This window comes from Gigantopelta aegis, chromosome 6, assembly GCF_016097555.1.
Source record: "Gigantopelta aegis isolate Gae_Host chromosome 6, Gae_host_genome, whole genome shotgun sequence".
NCBI lineage: Eukaryota > Metazoa > Mollusca > Gastropoda > Neomphalida > Peltospiridae > Gigantopelta > Gigantopelta aegis.
In genome coordinates, this window is record NC_054704.1 from 63,972,909 (window position 1) to 63,988,655 (window position 15,747).

A 15,747-nucleotide genomic window follows, 5' to 3' on the forward strand; every position below is an offset into this window, starting at 1 on the left:
GAGAAGATAAAGTTAAAGGTTTTTTTTGTTTGATTGGGGGGGGGGGGGGTCCATTTCTTCTTAGAGTGGGATAGTCAATACCGCAGTGCTTTTAGGATAGGCTGCGAAACGTAGACACTAAACATGACAGCCATAGCCTTCTATAACATATCACAAGAGTCACCAAACAAATGGACTCTGGTGGTGCAAACTGGTCAAACGAGAAGCGTCCTAGCAATTCATCAGTTCCAAATGCCGCATACATCGCCAGTAGAAAACTTAATTTCATTGACATAACCAATAATTAAAAGGCAATAGCAGCAGTAGCAACAACAGTAGCAACAGCAGCAGTAGTAGTAGTAGTAATAGTAGTAGCAATAGTAGTAGTCATAGCAGCAGCAACAACAGTAGCAGCAGTAGTAGTGATAGTAGTAATAGTAGTAGCAATAGTAATAGCCATAGCAGCAGTAGCAACAACAGTAGCAGCAGTAGTAGTAATAGTATCAGTAGCAATAGAAGCAGTAGCAACAATAGCAACAACAGTAGCAGCAGCAACAGTAGTAGTAGTAGTAGTAGTAGTAGTAGTAGAGTAGTAGTAGTAGTAGTAGTAGTAGTAGTAGTAGTAGTAGTAGTAGTACAACATAGGAGTAAGAAGGGGTACACAAATAGCCAGATTTTACATTACGTAATTGTTGAATGGCCCCTTTGTTTCAAACTAAAGATGGGGAGTAAAACCTTTAGAACAGTTGCTATTATAAATTTAAAACTATATTGCAGGTACTGTATATGAAGATGTACGTTTGAAGACCTTCGATGATTTAGAGTACGCGTTTGGAGAAAAGGGTGATTTCTGGCTATATAAATCTAACAGGATAAAACTGCAAGGGAGATTTGACATTCGACAGCAAACCTCCAGTAAGATCAAAATAATCAAACATATAGTTTTGGTAATAACACTAAAATTAATAAATAAGTATCAAATAATTCATTTGTTTACTATTAGTTATTAAAACTGCGTGTGACAAAATAGGAAAGATAGTGGCATACACATTTATCATTTCATTTCATTTTAACTTATTTTTGTGCTTATATCCTATTAAGGTTCAAGCACGCTGTCCTGGGCACACACTTCAGCTATCTGGGCTGTCTGTCCAGGAGGGTGGATTAGTTGTTAGTCGTTAGTGAAAGAAAAGAGGGTGTAGTGGTCTTACACATACCCACCGAGTCGTTAAAACTCGCTCTGGGTGGGAGCCGGTACCGGGCTGCGAACCCAGTACCTACCAGCCGTATGTCCAATGGCTTAACCACGACACCACCGAGGCTGGTTCACATTTATGAAATGAATAGAAACTCTTTTGTGGAACGTGACGTTACCGAAGTTTTGAAGAGTCTCGTTTTCTTAACAGTAAATTGCTATATACACGGAACTGGGTACATGTAAATAGTGCATGTACTAAAATCCGATTCATCCACATTATTTGATTCTGCGCACACCATCATCATTGATTCGTGTGTGCATATTTAACTTTCCCGCGAGCTCTGTCTTGTGCAGGTTTAGATATGTCTACCAAAGTCTCTGAAGTGGCAGTCCTCCTAATAAGTAGGAAAGATGCGTCTTTTGAAGTGGCAGTTCTCCTAATAGCAAAATACTCGACTCATAGGTGACATTGTCAAAATATTCTTTTCATTTTGCCTTGTGAAGATTTGAAACTTTTACTGGTTTTGTCATAGAGATATATTAAAGTTTTGTTAGAAACCGAAATGATATATATATATATATCAAGATTTGCTTAAATTTTGAAAACTGTTGCAGTATTGACGAAGTACTGACACAATAGTTTTCTGAATTACAAACCATCACTTAACTTCTCGTCCCAACTAGTGCACTACAACTGGTATATCAAAGCCCGTGGCATGTTCTCTCCTGTCTGTGGGATGGTGTATATAAAATATATCTTGCTACTAATGGAAAAATAAGACAATATGAAGAAAAATAAAACAATAATATTATGTCAAAATTACCGATTGTTTGACATGCAGTAGACGATGATTAATAAATAAATGTGCTCAAGTGTTGTCGTTAAACAAAATAAACATTTTACAAACCAACTCGGTTTTTGGGGTGGGTTTTTTTACCAGTGTTGACAGGTGTAGCCATGGTAGAAGAGGGAGACGTCGTTGAAATTCGACTTGCTCCTCGGGATCTGATTTCTGGAAACCGACTCCTGGTGTTGGTTAACAACGTCAGCAAGTTCTTTGATCACGAACCTCTTCGTATGCAGGATTTCAAAGGTAAGCTGACAATCTTATATCAAACCCTGATAAGTATGTTTTCTATATTGTTCTGTTACTATATTCAGAATAAATGTGTAAAATATTTTGTATTATTTGACTTTGCAGGCTCGTAGGAACGTTAACAGAAGTGAGAAGCGCAATCTTTAAAGGGGGGAGGGGAGGGAAGGAGGTAAAAGTCAGATTTTTTTCTTTATTTATATATAATAGGGGGAATAGCCTGTACAACCTCTTACCCTCGGTTCCTAAGGGCCTGCTTTGTCCTTTCATGAATGTCTTTATGTGTTTATATATTATTAAACAATGCTACAACAAACCGATTAACTTATATGCATGTATATATAAAGTACTGAAACAAAATACTAGCCACGTTAATTTTTGTCATAGGCGTAGGAAGTGAAGACATCAACTATTAAGATAATGCACTCCCCTCCCATTTTGAAATCAAATTAATATATAATTATATACATGTAGTTTATAGTTTTTGAAAAAAACTATTATCCATGCATGCGCCAGTTGTTATCAAGATTGTCTATAACTAAAAGCAATCCTTTAACATGTATTTGCTGAACTGTGATATTGTTTTCAGATGTTTCTATCATTACAAACGAAGCTAAAGGTAACCTTGGCAAGCATGGTAATTTCACAGTGATATTCAAGTCTGGAGTGGGAGTCATAGTAGCCGGAGACAAACGTCGGCTGTATGTGAAAATAAACTTACCACCGCAGTACAAGGTAAAACTTAAACTTACACCGCACTAGAAAGTAAAACATTAAAATTAGCACTGTAGTAAAATGTTAACTTTTAAATTTATAACCGCAGTACAAGGTAAACATTTAAAACGTTCTATCGCAGTATAAGGTAAACTGCAGTATAGAGTAAAACGTTAAAGTTATTATCACAGTACAAGATAAAAATTTAAACTTTCTATCGCACTACAACTACAAGATACAAAATTAAACTTGCTATCGCAGTACAAGGTATAACTTTAAACTTACTATGGCAGCTTTAAACTAACTTTCGCATTGCAAGATAAAACATTAAACTTACTATTGCAGCCCAGGGTAGACCTTTAAACTTACTATTGCAACATAGAGAAAAACTTTAAGCTTACTATATAGAATAGGGTAAAACTGTACACGGTGACAGGTGGCGTGATTTAATAGCTTTGTCCACTTCTAGTTCTATTTCAAAAACAAAAATGTATGTTACAATAATCAAAATACAGGAACTTGAACCTTTTACATTTCAATTCTTGGTTTTTGATCAATTAGTGGAGAGGTTACGCCTTTTACATTTCATATAATAATTAAATAGGATTATCACTATAATATAATTATATTTTTGTGATGTATTTTAAACAAGGCTGACTGTTGACAGAGAGACTGCGGCGTATTAGTATATGATATGATTAGTATATGATAGACATGAGGCTAATAAATCATTGTCAGAAATACAATAGGTGAACATATGAGCACAGCAAATATGTCAGCTTATTGGATAATACACTAGGATTATCCCCATATTGTTGTATTTAAAGTGACAGACCGTAGTTTCACACTAAGTTTGGTTAATCTACAAAGAAACACTATAAAGTTACAATAGTGTGAAACAAGAGCCTGTGACGTTGAAACGGGGAAATACCTTTAAAAATAGACTAGCACTTGTCTCCATAATCGTTACTTCTCAGAGGTACGTGCGTTTTATGCATTACAAAAAATGCATTTGGTGGCATTACTCATGCCCCTGGCTATCCAGAGACAGGACCCGGGATAGACATGCTCGAAACCTTAGTGGTATATGAGCATGTTGAAATTATCCGCTCCGCTCTGGTGGCATTACAAACACTTCGAATGACCAGAAACACTTCAGATGTACAGAAATGTATAATCTAAAAATGTTAATTTAAGTAATATCTGATTTCACTTATCAAAAAACGGCTGTAATAGTGAAAAAAACCACCTGTAGAGTTTAAAAATGAGGGTCTGTCACTATAAAATAAAGTTATTATCTGAATTATCATTGGTTTTTGGGGTTTCTCCTAAGAAATCGGTCCTCTCGTAACTTTGGGTTTTTTTTTGTTCTTACATGTCTTGAATGAAGAACCTGGAGCAGGATTCCGGCGGTCTGCTTGGCACCTGGAACGACAACATAAATGACGACCTGACAATACACAGAGGGAACCGTTCACTGTCAAACATACATGTATCTGAAGACGACTTCCGCCGGTTTGCACCGTTCATGTAGGTTTCTAGTTTCTATTTATTCACCAGTTGGTCACCAGTTCCTGGATTTAAATAGGTAATGGCCGGGACGTAGCCCAGTAGTAAGGCGCTCGCTTGATGCGTGGTCGGTCTGGGATCGATCCGGCCAGTGCGCCACAACTGGTATATGCTATCCTGGCTGTGCGTTGGTGCATATACAGATCCCTTGCTACTAATGGAAAATAATTGCGGGTTTGCTCTCTTAGATTATATTATGTCAAAGTACCAAATGTTTGACATCCAATAGCCAATGATAAACAAAACAAACATTTTTTTTTTCAAATAAGTATCCTCAGGCATATTGATGTTACATGCAGGATCAGACATCTAGAATAAATATAATTAATCTGCAGAGATTCTTTTATAACCCACCCACCCCCCGCCCTTCTGATATTTGAATAAGGATGTTCGTATAAAAATAAGAACATAAAACTTTTAAAAACAATATGCTGTTGTTTTGTAATTACATTAATCAGTTTAGGTTGTAATATGCAGTTAATTCTAATATGCGAATGACTCATACTATGGTTTTGATGATGTGTTACAGGTGAATGCAGCAATCTAACTTGTCCCCACCCAATATTCAAACAACCCCCTTTCTGTCCCGATCGATACCACCGACATCTGGCGGAGGTGGCGATCGTGATGGACGTGCCTAAACTTTAAGTGGATATAGGCATAAGAGTACGAGACGGGGGCGTAGGGGTGTGAGGGGCACCTTCCCCCTAGTGCTGGAGCAAAACCTCAAATTCGGGCAACAATGTTACAGATATTTGGGCACAGTGTGCTAATCTGATACCTTTTTACCATGTATTTCAATCATTCTACCCTCATAATTAGTTGTAATCCATGTAAAAATCCTTAGTGGTTCGTTTGCAACCCTATATACCTGTTTGGTAGTAGCGATAATATGAATAAATGTTGTTATCCCGATTCGGGCATTTTCGTCTAATTTGGGCAAAAACCAGCCTGCCTCATACAAAAATAGGAACCCGTACGCCTATAGATATAGGCACGTAAACAGTTTTGGTTGGTTGGTTGCAGCAGTGAGGTCAGAGATAAATGGCTACGTCACAGTAAATGAGATCAGGTACAGATGATAAGTATATATAGACCGACATCCATATCACATACTTAAACACCAGTGTATTCCGTGATGACAGCTGCTGTAAATGTCTTCCAAATGAAATGTTGTTTAGTTCTAATAGATTGTTGAATACAGTTTTAGTTCGTAATTAAAATGCAGTATATCAAAATTCAATTAATTAACTTATAGTGTGCCTTTAGAATTTCCAGGTGTAAGTCATGTTTATATTGCATATATTGTGCTCCTTATAATACATTATGAAAAATGTCTCTTTAAATTTATTTCAGGGGCTGTCTATGAAGACGAACGATTGTTTCAGCTGCCTTCTCCTTATATCAAGCCCATTGTCTGTTAGTCTTATTCATACAGTGTGTCGATACGGCGAGAATGAATGAATGAATGAATGTTTAACGACACCCCAGCACGAAAAATACATCGGCTATTGGGTGTCAAACTATGGTAATGCAAATAAATAAAGTGATGATCAACATCAATATAAAAATTCAAGACTTAAACAAAAACAGTGTAAAGAACTGTGCAAAAACACAAATATCACAGAATTTTACGGATACTGAATTTTACTCAAAACTTCAATTTTGTGCTGTATTGGCCATTCTCAAAGACAATGTTACACCCCTGCACCACGGTGAGGTTACAGCACACGCAGGGGACGGCGGGAATGATGCGCGGAAAAGAGTAGATGAAAGGAGAATATATACCTTGGGGGGGGGGGGGGGGTTGTCATGAAAACGCCCAGTGATATACAAAATGGCCATATCCTGCAAACAGGGCCACCTAAAGATACCGGCAGTGTAACATTAGTTCACATGCCTAGACTTATTCGTTATGGTGTGGGGATCATGAAACCACCTTATGACACGTTCAAAACTGCGTGGGTATTACGATACACAGATGCATCGATGTATCACGATACTACTGCTGACACGATACCCCTGCCTGTGTATCGATTCATATTTTGACCATGTACAATGTTTCGATTCCTATGTTAATTTCGTATCGATTTATACTTTGTACTGAGATGTACTTGTTTCTTTCGAGTAGACACAGTGAAGTGGACATAGAATATCAAAATGTCTATGATATGGTGTTTATTTCTTATTTTAAAATAATTTCACCCAAGTTTCAACTTCTTGTTTTACTGGGAAAACACCGTGAATCAGGTATCGTGATCGTATCGTATCGAGAGTTATGTATCGTGATACGTATCGTATCGAGAGTTATGTATCGTGATACGTATCGTATCGCGGGTTATGTATCGTGATACGTATCGTATCGTAAGGTAGGTGTATTGTGGCACCCCTAAAAATGACCCATGATACTATAGTCCGTCCCACAGGGAACACCTTTTTTCATGCTATGGAATTTACTACATGTTATTTATTTCTGAGCCAACTGTTTTCTAAATTGGACACAAAAATTTAATTTTTTGCTATTTCCAAAACAATTACTTTTCTTCTAACGTCAAACAAGCTGAAATTATTTACCAAATTTTTTCGTAACAAAGACCAACATTTTTCTTTGAGGATGGGACCAACTATAATTTTTGAGCCAACACCAAAACAAAATAGCCTTGCTGCTAATCGAAAAGGGTAGTCTAAGGAATGGCGTCAACGTGTTTCCTCTCTCATTTTCTGTGTGATCCTTAATTATACGTCCGACGCCATATAACCGTAAATAAAATAAGAGTATGATTCGTTTCCACTGTGACTGCTGATACTCCAGGTTTCAGGAAGTTGTTTTAAATTTGCTATTATATACGAAACCTTGTTTTGAGTGAATCATGCATTAGTCGGGCTCGGGTTTAGTGAATCCTGTAAATCACTGGGACGGGGTGGGATGGGTGTGAGAATTCCGTATTTCTCGGGAATGGGTTGGGTCATATTATAGGCCAAGAGCTAGGGGGTGTTTATTTAACCAAAAGGGTCCAAAACGTCTGAGGGTATTTTTGAATACCCTGATATGTGTACTTTATGGAATGAGGTTTCTTAGTTGCTAAATTTATTCCGATTTTATTTACATTTTTTTGTATTAATAACAGGGTAAATACAAAGTAGAATAACAAATGATCCCGTGTATTAACGCTACTGGTCTCTACTATATGTTGATAAAAAAAAAAAAAAAAAAAAATTTTTAATTGGGTCAGCAGAGGTCAAAATCTCACCATTTTGGACCGGCGCCTAAAATTTTGGGCCATTTTTTTTTTTTTTTTTTTCGGTCAAACTTCTCTCTCATTTCTGCAAAATGTGGTTTATAAAATCTTTGTATACTTCTGTGTACATGGAAGAGGAAAATACCAGATATATTAACTGGTTCCAACATGTCATATATAATGGCATGATTTTCGTAATATGGCAGTTTGTTGAAATTTCCAATATTTAAGGGTAGAGGAAACATATTGACGCATAACTCAAAACGTTTTAACGATGAGATTATATATTACCACTCAAATTGAAGGTGATAACATGAAGTAATCATTGATCTGCATTTCTGCATGGTCGGTTGGTCAAAAGGTCAAAATTATAGAGGCTTAAAATTAGGCCATTTTCTTTGGTCAGACCTCTCTCCTATTTCTATAAAATGTGCTTTGTAGCGGAACACAAAAGAGGAAAACAACATATTTAGTTGACTGGTTTCGACATAAAATATTTAATGGCTTGGCTTTTGTGATATTGCGGTTTGTCAGAATTTCCGACATTTGAAGGTAGTGGAAATATAATGTCATATTATAACTCTGAAAGTTTAAATGGTATGATTATATATTACCACTCAAATTGAAGGTAGTATCATGAAGTAATGATTGATGTGTATTTCTACATAGTTGGTTTATTAATTAGCTTAGCGGAGGTCAAAAGGTAACAATTTGTTTTTAATGACGCCTAAAATCTGGGTCATTTTTTTGGACAAACTTGTCTCATATTTTTAAACATATAAAGGTTTATTAAGTCCTTTAGACTGTTTTTTTGTGTGTATATTTCTTGGTAAATAGATTACAAAAACAACAGGATTAGTTAAAGGGACAGACCCTAGTTTCAGACTATGAAAATGCACACTAACTTTAGTTACTCTACAAACTTGTAACACATTTGGAAACAGTGAAACATGAGTCTCTGACTTTGAAATGGTTAAATACCCTATAAAATGGACTAAAACCCAAACTCCATAACTGTTACTTCTCAGACGCACGTGCGTTTTTAAAAATATGAAAAACGACGCACTCAACACATTTTATTTATGGTTATATGGCGTCGGTTACAATATGAGAAATGCATTTTGTGATATTAAAAACACGAGGATGACCAAAAATACTTCGAATGTACGGAAATGGATAATCTAAACAATAAAATGTAAGTAAAGTATGATTTCAGTCATCAAAAATGGCTGTAATAGTAAAAAAATATGACTTAATGTATAAAAACTAGGTATGTCCCTTTAACTCGTCCCGACATAAAATATATAATGGCACAAGTGTGATATTGCTGTTTGTAGGAATTTCCAATATTTAATGGTATGATTACAGGATCTGTACAATTAGACGATAGAGTACAATACGTTTCCATGTTCTCGGCTGTTACTCAAGTGCTGACCTGTTTCTTTTTCAGCCCAGTCATCCCACGCGGCTCACGTGGACATCACGATGCTGTTGTTGTTTGGTGCTAGCTGTGCGGATGTCTTCCTATTCTACACATGATGAGGTCGGCATGAAAAGTCTCGGGTTCAGAAGGTATGTGTTTACATATACCGAACAACAAAAGTAACGCAAATATATACAGTATATATATATATATATATATATATATATTTATTTATTTATTTATTTAAGGATTGCCTGTTATTTCTTTTACGTTCATCGAAGTATGAACACATAAATTTGCAGATGATTTTGTTTCATACCCAGATGAACGTAAAAGAAATAAAAGACAATACTTACAATTAAATTTGAAACATACTTACTAATAATAACATTAAAAGTTCATATTTGATTTTGAATTATTTTTTTGGTTAAATAAATACGCTCAGTAAGACAAATTACCAATATAAAATGACGTCATCAGGTATGACGTTCCCTGACGACGTAATTTTTACATTCATCGGGAAATGATCAAACTCCCGTTGCTACGGCTGGACCAATGGGATGACGTTATTTAAGGATTGTCTGTTGTTTCTTTTACGTTCATCGGGGTATGAACAAAAAAAAATCATCCGCAAACTGTGTGAATCGGCGATCTTGATGGCCATGGCAGGACATTAATGTTCTCATTCTGTAGGAAATCCATTGTTACACGTGCCGTATGCGGCTTGGCATTGTCCTGCTGAAAGAGTTCTCTCTGTCGATCCAAAATGGGAAGCATGTGATGGCGAAGAATTTCATCCCGGTGGCGTACAGGTGTCAGGTTGCCTTATACGAAAACAAGTTCACTTCTGCCGGTGTATGACACTCCCTCCACCGAATCTATCAACTTGGGCGACGCAGTTGTTGGCAAAACGTTCATTGTGGCGTCTGTAAACACGTTGTCGTCCATCACGTCGCTGTAGAAGGAAACGTGACTCGTCGCTGAACCATACCCGCCGCCAGTTTCCCAAGTTCACCCCTGTACATTCGTGCACCAACGAACACGTAAATGTCGATGTTGACGTCGCAGGACGGGGCCAACATAATATTATGGTCTCCTAGCCCGTAAACCAGCTCACGAAGTCGGTTCCGAAGGGTTTGTGCAGACACCCTTCTCAAACCAGGTATGCGTTCAGCAGTATTCGTCGTTGTGGCAGTTCGGTGACGCAAGTGCAGAACCCGGATGTAGCGATCTTGTGCTGCAGTTATTATGCGAGGCCTTCCACTCCTGGGCCGGTTTTCAGTTGATTGAAACTGCTGGTACCTGTCCCAAAGATGTGAAATGGTGCTCTGATGGACGTTCATGTGGCGTGCGACTGCTGACTGCGATTCACCTAACTGGAGGCGGCCTATTTGCAATGTTTCGATTCGGCAGGTTTAGTCTTGGCATCTTGTAACTCGTCTACGTCGAAATGGAAATAAGGCATCACTGCGAGCATTGCAGCTTTAAATACCCATCACAACCCCAATCTTTCCCACGAGTTTCACGTGCATTCGCCAAAATCTGACCATTTCACGCCGATTTCCTGCAATTGTCGCACAACGTGCGTTAAATTTGTTTTAGGGTGCATTTGGGCATACTGTCCCATTCCAGGAACATTAACAAACATGGTCATTCAGCAACATTGTACAAAAAACCCTGATATTTTGTAAAATCAAAAACTTCTCTTCTTTCCCTATCACCTATGCGTTTCTTTTTTTGACAGAGTATATATATAGAGTTATTACCAGAGTGTTTTTCGGTATCGTCAATATCATATATTAGGAATACAAATTATATTATGCGAGCCTCTGGCTCATAATACATTTAAAACAAACTAGGGCTTAAAGTGTTTTTGTTTTCTGAACGCTGGACAGCTTTCAGTGTCAAATTGCCATTGAAATGTTTTTATTCGATGACTATGAATGCATACGTCAATTATGGAGTGTCACACAAGTACGTCTGTTTAAATGTCAATAAACCTAGTGCCGTGACCTCGATTAATTTACATCTAATTTGCACAGTTATCAAATTCTTAAAGTATGTGATCTTAAAAATATCACATACTTTGACTGCACTGAAAATGTAAGATATTATATACATGTATATATATCGGGTGGCCCCTAAAGACCAATAACCCTACTGCATATAGAATTATTAAAAAAATTATGAGACTATAACCTTTGTATTCAACACTAATTGCTGTATAGATATTTGCTACCTTCAGTGAAAAGTTTAGGCACATTGGTCCAATATTGTTAAAATAGCAACAGATTCAAAATTGTAAGTTTAAAAATGCGACACTACTTATTTATTTCTACCTTTTGACTTTTAAGGGGAAATTACCTATTTTTGTCATAGTTGTGGCCCTTGAAAATGTGTTTGGGCTCTGAAAAGGACATGTATTGCTTTAGCAGTATTGTCAGAATGTTCGCTGTACTGTGTCTGATATTACTGCTATATATTGTCAGAATGTTCGTTGCACTGTGTCTGATATTACTGCTATATATTGTCAGAATGTTCGTTGCACTGTGTCTGATATTACTGCTATATATTGTCAGAATGTTCGTTGCACTGTGTCTGATATTACTGCTATATATTGTCAGAATGTTCGTTGTACTGTGTTTGATATTACTGCTATATATTTGTCAGAATGTTCGTTGCATTGTGTCTGATATTACTGCTATATATTGTCAGAATGTTCGTTGCACTGTGTCTGATATTACTGCTATATATTGTCAGAATGTTCGTTGTACTGTGTTTGATATTACTGCTATATATTTACAGCGACTGGGACGTCCAGCGTGGATAAAGTAGAAACACGAACACTGGATCCAAGATGAGGATTGGAATACTGTACTAACTGACTGGGTCAACCTAACTACCAGAATTCTTCAACGATATCAGTTTAATATTGGACACACTTGTGTATCTTTTGTATTTTTACAGAGTTTTATTATCGTCTAAAATTGGCAATCTTCAGGCATGGTTTTATTCTTCAGGGAGTGCGGATTGTGGCTGTCAAAAAGTGTTTGTCCCAAACGCTTCTGAAAATACTGACTGACCCATTTATATATATATATATATATATATATATATATATATATATATATATATATATATTATTCAGAACAAAGTAGGAAAACCAGAAATATTAATGTTAATATCAACTATTAGACCGAACATATGTTTTGACCACAGACATCCTAGTAAAGAACGTCGGTGGCTATTTCTCGTTCCAGCCAGTGCACCAAAACTGGTATATCAAAGGCCGTGGTATGTACTACCCTGTCTGTGGGATGGTACATATAAAAAATCCCTTGCCGCTAATCGAAAAGAGTAGCCCATGAAGTGGCGATAGCGGGTTTCCTCTCTCAATATCTGTGTGGTCCTTAACCATATGTCCGACGCCACCTAACTGTAAATAAAATGTGTTGAGTGCGTCGTTAAATAAAACATTTCTTTCTTTTTTCCTAGTAAAGAACGTCCAGGTCTATCAACACACCGAAACACATTCCATAGTTTGCACATGCATCACGCAGTTACCCCGCACACGTGCGTGGGGTGTCATTCTCGATTTTGACAATTTCCAGGAAGGTCAATTAAGCACTGTGAAACATTATTTCTGTTAATCTTTTTCATTCTGTTGATCATACAGTTGTTATTGTTTTGTTTTTAGTCATTTTTGTTGTTTGAATTTGCGATTTACTGATAAAAAAAACCCCGTCAACTTTCAAATTTCACTTCTGACCCCAATCGTCCTTCAAGATCTTTGGTGGTCATAAAACCTACTGTAATACTGAACTACCGGTTGTAATGTTTGCCCAGTTAGTTAACTATTATCATATAACCATTCCCCACAGCTAATATACCGTATACTTTTGGCAGTTTGCCCAGTTAGTTAACTATCATCATATAACCATTCCCCACAGCTAACATACCTTATAATTTTGACAACTGTAAATTCTTATCAGAGTTCCCCTACTTTTTTTGAAGAATATATATATATATATATATATATATATACGGCATTTTCTGAAACGAGTTTGGGAATTATTTTATTCCCCGAGCGAGACCGAGGTTTATAAAATTATTCGCAAACTGGTTCCATAAATTTCGTGCGGAACCCCTGCGAATGTTGTAATTTATTTACTATCGACCATAAGCGTGACAGGGGGTGGGGAAACTGCCCCCTAGTGTTGGAACGAAACCTCAAATTCAGTAAAAAATTATAGCGATATTTGGGCAAAATGTGTTTACCTGAGACCTTTTTACCATGTATTTCTATCATTCTATTCTCAAAATCAGTTTTGATCCATGTAAAAATGTGTAGTGATTCGTCAACCCTATATATAGCTGTTTGGACAAAACCCAGCCTGCTCAGACACACAGACACTCCCCCCCCCCCCCCCCCCCCCCCCGATAAAAATGGGAGCCCATACGCCTATGCTATCCACAAACTTTGATTTCGAAAAAACGTTAAATCTGATTGTAATCACTTCACAATCGACGTTAATAACATTCAGCGATGTCAGTTACATTGACGTGGAATCATGTCGGTTTCAGAAACAACGACAGTCGCAAGCTTGCAGCTGACTCGTGACGTCAGTTGTGTGCTATAACAGTTCTCAACGTATTGTTATGGTCCAGGCTATAAAGATAGTGTGGGGAATATATGACATTCATGAAACTGTTAACACTTGAATGAAGCGCTGTTAGACTGAAAATGTCTCCATGCAATAGAAAGGGACTGGGGCCGGGGTTGTTGGGGAAGGAAGGAACAATTGTTTTATTTAACAACGCATTCAACAAATTGCTACAGGCTGCCACATTCGTTCATTAAATAGTATTAAAAAGGTCGTGTAATAACTGTTGTTGTTTTGTTGGTGGTGGTGGTGGTGGTGTTGTTATTATTATATTATTATGAAAGCCACTATAGTAATGATTGGAAGACAATAAAATTAATCATGTTGGCCTGAAATAGCAAAATGTCAACTTGAAGATTCATAACACTTTAATGATGGAAATGTAAGTTTGTGGATCTACAATGAGAAACTCATATAAAACAACAGCAAATAATTAAAAACATGGATTTATACAGACACATGATACAAAGAAAATACTAATAACTGACATCTAGTATTTCATTTGTGCACAAGCGCTAAGACCGAACGTAATTGAGAATGGGCAGGCAGTTGCCTCCCCTCATCTACCAATATAAAGTGCGTTTTCATGTACCTGGAGAAGGCTGAATCACTAACCCATGATTAGTATCATATTGTTCCAGCAGACCTACTTACTAGGGGTGTAACGATTACACGTGGTGACGAATACGATACCTATCACGAATATGAGGTGACGAATACGAATATATGTTCACGTCCATGAATACAAAAGTGAAAAGGTTTTGCAGAACGGAAGAGAACAGTATTTTTTTATTTTAAAGTTAAAACTGGGTGTGTCTATTGTCTAGTCTAGAACCACGTTATTTTTAAGGAACACAGCTCTCTGTGCTGTTACCACATCCCCAGCAGTGGTGAATACGCGCTCGCTTGACGCACTTGCTGGGATGCATAAGATATATTTGGCTACATGGCTTAGATGTGAAGACAAAAAACACTGTGGTTCAGTAGGGAAGTAATTTAACCCAGTCTGCCTTAAATCGTGTTAATCTATCTTCGATTATTTGAATTTTAGTTTTATGTTGCTTTAATCAGCTATTTAAACGCTTGCATACTGAAATTACATTACATACACTAACAAAATACGTTCGCCCGTGACTCACATTAGGAACGTAACTTGTAAGGCTGGTTGAACAAGACTGTGCGATGTCATACAGTTTTTTTTTTGACAGAAGCAAATTCAAGATACACGTAGGGTACCAGTCCAATGCGTTAAATAAAAAAGGATTGGTCTATGCGCTTGATCTGATACAAAACAGGTCCAGGCATTATCAAAACAATCGAATCGGTATTGTTTTGGTTAGTGTGGATTAGAAACATAAATTGTATAGTTAGCAATACATATATGTATTCGTGTATTCGGTTCAGCTAGTGACGAATACGAATGCAACTACGATACATATCGCTTTTTGGTGCACCAACTATTCGAGTATATCGTTACACCCTAATGTATTCGTGTATTTGGTTGCCTTGTGACGAATACGAATGCAACTACGATATAGGTCGAGTATATCGTTAAACCCCTACTACATACTACGATGAACAACAACACTGGTTAAATTCATGATAATGATATACTATTAAATTACATGACAAAAAGACGATTAACATCTTTACTTTACTTTCTGCTTCTTCAATCTACCTTCATTTGTTTTATAATAATGAGTTCTAAAAATACTCAGAATAACACATGATTTAAATGACGATGTTTGTTTATATTGTTACGCTATATAATACAAGGTATGAAAATAGTAAAAATAATATATATATACAAAGTCAAGCTACAGTCTCGCTTCTCCAGCTGATAACATGGTTTCTCAATGTAAACTTA